This window comes from Centroberyx gerrardi, chromosome 1, assembly GCF_048128805.1.
Source record: "Centroberyx gerrardi isolate f3 chromosome 1, fCenGer3.hap1.cur.20231027, whole genome shotgun sequence".
Lineage (NCBI taxonomy): Eukaryota > Metazoa > Chordata > Actinopteri > Beryciformes > Berycidae > Centroberyx > Centroberyx gerrardi.
The window spans coordinates 4,091,559-4,095,973 of NC_135997.1; positions in this window are offsets into that span (position 1 = coordinate 4,091,559).

Consider the following 4,415-nt stretch of genomic DNA (forward strand, 5'->3'; position numbering starts at 1 on the left):
TTTGAAAGGCCATAACTGCTACACCACTGGCCTGATTTTGATGAAACTTGGAGGGATGATGCACCGTGTTGCTGATTGGCCCAATGGGCGCCTGCATCATTCACGGGGGGACGACGTGTTTACTTGACCTTTTTGTAATTCTTCCTATTAAGGTTTAAATGCGTTTTAATACGTGTGAATCTATTCTGCCAACTCTGCAGTGGAACGTGATACTTTATTGATCCAAGATGACATTCTCTATTCTCTTGCCTGTCTACACAGGGAGGTCAGAGGTCAAGGAAAGCTGCAGAACAGAGCTTCTGGAGCTGTAGGGAGTCAGCCTCTTGTTCAGGGACACTTCAGCAGGGTGGACGCTTGTCGACACAGAAAGCAAGGTGCTCCAGCTGAAGAATGCTCCCCCTACTCACACTACCCTACATACTATACATATGTTACAGTAAATGTAGGAAAATGATAAATGTATACACGTCTCTCTTTTTCATCTTTATTTGCCGAGGATTTTGATAACTGAAGCTACAGAAGTCAATCCGAAGACGGAATTTGTCATACACACAATAAAAATGTAGTGACACAATTGCGAGAGGCGCTGCTGTGACTAGTGCTTCCACTCACATTAACCAGGAACTGTGCACATTTACCCGCATTTACCATGGGAAATGTTTACATTACCGCCCCGCTGGTAAATGTGCACGCTTTCGCTTTTGTTGGGGCGAAAACCTCCATCCATGTCCAAAATGTCAACTTTTCAGGAACTAGGAAAAACAGTCTTGTGTTTAGCTTGACCGCCATGCATTTTCGAGTTTATCTAACTGGTTTTGAAAAGGTTTGATAAACCCAAGCGTTGTAGAATTTTCTCAGCCCATAGAGAAGCATGCAATAACATCACCAATACAAGGTTTTAACCCAACGGTGGCAATACATATATTAGTGCATCTATTTTTGTATATAATTGTACATTGATTGGACTGTCTGCACAGCAGCCGAGAGCTGCAGTCCTGTCCCTCCTCAGAAGGCGGTCCAGTCTTCTGTGCCTATTGACAGACAGTAAGAGGAGTTAAGCCAGGAGGCTGTGGGTTAGCGGTGATATTCCCTTGGGAGAGCTGGCAGACATAAGAAGACATATCAGCACTATTTGTAAAAAGTCACACACAGCCCCGCAGAGGACAGTCCACTTGTCATTGAGATAAACTGGCTAATAATTGATCGTCACATAAATGAAGAGAGGGCGGCGGGGTTAGAGAAAGCCCTTAAGTTATTTTGTGTGTGTGTGTGTGTGTGTGTGTCCTGTGTTGGAAAGGCAAGGAGTTGGATTTAGCTTGGCTAGATTGTGGGATTTGTTTAATGGGAAATGCACTTGCTGAATAATAATGCCCATAACTCAAAATTTACTCTTAGGGCTGCTGCAGGCTTTTCCATTCTATCTAGAGTTAAAACTTGCTGAATGCATCTGCTGCTAATTCATGTGGTATTCAGATGGTTCCTCGGTCTCAAAGTGAACAAAGTGAAACTGGAAGGCATGTTTTGTATTTTTGTTAATATTGATACAAACATCCTTTCAGCCACTGTTTATTTTAATTGAACACCAACTGCATGTTTCAGTGTTTATCACACTCATTTAGCGAGAATTATGAGACACAATGTCCTTTTGACTCTCATTAATTTAGCATTATGTTTGTGTAGCCTGAGACTATTGAGACTGTTCTCATCCTAAACAACTACCCGGATATCTTATGGGGGAAAAAATCGATTCCAGAAGTGCATATTTTCAGGTCAAAGCCATTTAATTTCCCAAAGAATAGCTGCATAGAAAAGCAACAAACAGAATTCATCTTCCATTCTCCAGGCCTCAAAGAAAGTCAACAAACTTCCCCAAAAAGTGAAGCCGCATCGCTTCAAGTTCTTTGACACTTTCACTGTGGGACTACTACACTTTAAAAAGAATGTGACTTCTTCAACACAGCAGTGAGTGCATTTATTTTTGAACACACCATTTAAAGATGAGGTAGATGACACGTGTGTTGCCATCAACACTTGATCCAAGATCCACTACACTCCGTTAAAAAATGTCCTTTTCTATAGTAAAAAAGCCAATTGCATAAATTACTTCTTAACTTTAATAAAAGCAGTAATCCTAAACCAAATCCCAGCATAAACCTTTAATGCTCAAGCTAACGGGGCTGTATCAACTGTCTTCTTATTAAAAGCAAACACATCAATGTATCAAATCCACAAGCATTTAAAATCTCTGAGGATTGTCAGTCATAATTAGTATGTTGTTGCAGTCCTGCTGGTAACATTAAAGCGAAAGAAAGCAATTTTATCTCTAAGGTTTCTTCAGATATTCACTTTAGAATTCACATCAGAGTGCATGAAGGTGTTTCCGATGCACAGCAGCACATGACAATCAGCACTTTCAAAAAACCCTCCCTTCATTAGCAGACTGAAGGTCATCTGTAATATTTCATCTAGTGTGAAAATGCTTCGTTGGAAATAAACAGCAGCAGCAGCAGCCTTGAGGTTAAAGGAGAAAAGTTTGCGATGGTGAAGATTCTGAGCAAAATTAATAAGGAAAATTGGGGATAAGAGTGAAATTGGTGACTGGAGAGTTGCTGATGTTGTTCTGTGCTGCTTGAGAAAGACACTAAACCCCCAAACTGGCCAGCAGCACAAGACTGCAGTAGCATTGGGAGTGTGTGTCCTGCCTCTACCATCATTTCCCCCCCCCAAGGACTTCAAAGGTGTCGTCACTTTCAGTCTACCTGGTGGCTCCGTAATGGATAAAAAAAAATTCAAAAGCCAGAAAAAAGGAATTTTCCACCCTGAGATTCAGATGAGTGTTTTGAAAAGACTGGTGAGCTAGGTAGCGTCATTTTTGTTTGATTTGATTTGCATTGCTGTAGCCAAACCTTTATAACAAGACACAATGTTAATGCATCTCGTTATGTTTGATTAGGCGCTGTCAGTCACTAACCCCTCTGAGACCCTCTACAGACTGTTGATTGTCAGAAATGAAGGAGGATGGCTTTGCTATGAGCGAGTCTTGCTGTGCTCTGCTGGACTTAGTATAATCCACGATAATGCCTCCAGCTCTCAGGGTCTTTTACGGAGGGGAAGCTGTCAAAGCTGGTTAACTTGGGAGTCGACAACTTCATCTCACGCCCCAGTCCGAGGAGGAGAGAAAAGTCTGAGGAGTAACTAAATACTGAATACTGAGGATGGAGAGGCTACTCAGCAAGGAAGCCCTCCTCTAATCTGAGCTGTGCTGTCTTTAAGAGGAGGCTGGCGAGAGCTCTCCACATGTAGAGGCTATACGGTCAAAATAAACGCAGCAGCAGAATTAAATTCCTCCCTCCGTGCTGGTGGCTCCGCAGGGTTACAGGCTGCTTTCTGCTATAATTTGGTTCCACTTGTCTCCGAGGCAAGGTCACTGCTTATTACGAGGAACATAATGATTCTGATTGTTCAACTAGACCTTCGCTTTTAATGAAGGCAGCGGGAAATGCCAAACGAAATATGGTTTCAAAATCCCACAGATTCCCAGCTGGGATCATGTCTGGCTAGTAAAAACACCTTGGCATATGGTTCCTCTGCTTCTGCTGCTCAAACCACTGGCAGGGAAATGCATCATGGGATGGAGATCATTTAGAATCATTTGTAGCGGTTAGAATTGAGTGATTAGACTCAAATCATATAGACAAAAATATGTGTTGACTGAGATTAAAAAATGATATTGTAATTGAGCTTAAAACAAACAACAAACAAAAACTGATTAGACAAAAAATGAGATGCTAATGATTAGGATTATCTCAGTTTGAATAAAGAATAAGATTTTCTCAGACATGCAACTTGATTTGTAGGCCAAGGACCCTAAATAGCAGCAGACTGCCATGTTTAGGACGCTGTCTGAAAACATGTAGTCTTTTGCAATTTGATTTTTTTATTCAATTATGGTAATAATTGAATAGCCATAAACCACACCAGGAAATGCATCCCTAATCAATAGAGTACCACCCAAATCTTTACTGGACATAATGTTGGCTTGTCTTTTGTGGAAAAAGAGGCAAATGAGTGATTTAAAACTGAAATAATTTATTCAATCACTAGATGTGGCTGCCTGTTGATAGAACCTGGTTCAACCTGCCATGGCAATAAAATCCACATCATATCACATTAAGTCAATAAAGCTTTATGAAAAACAATCTGGCCTTTTGCTGGGCAGAAACACAGTAGAGTGGAAACTGAGCAGCGTTCACATGGTTTCAACTAAATATCTATCTATCTATCTATCTATCTATCTATCTATCTATCTATCTATCTATCTTTTTCCTTCCATTGCTGCTTAAGTTGATTTGTAAAATGAAAACACATTAAAAACCAACAATCAGGCTATTCTTTAGGATATCTGTGCAATGCCT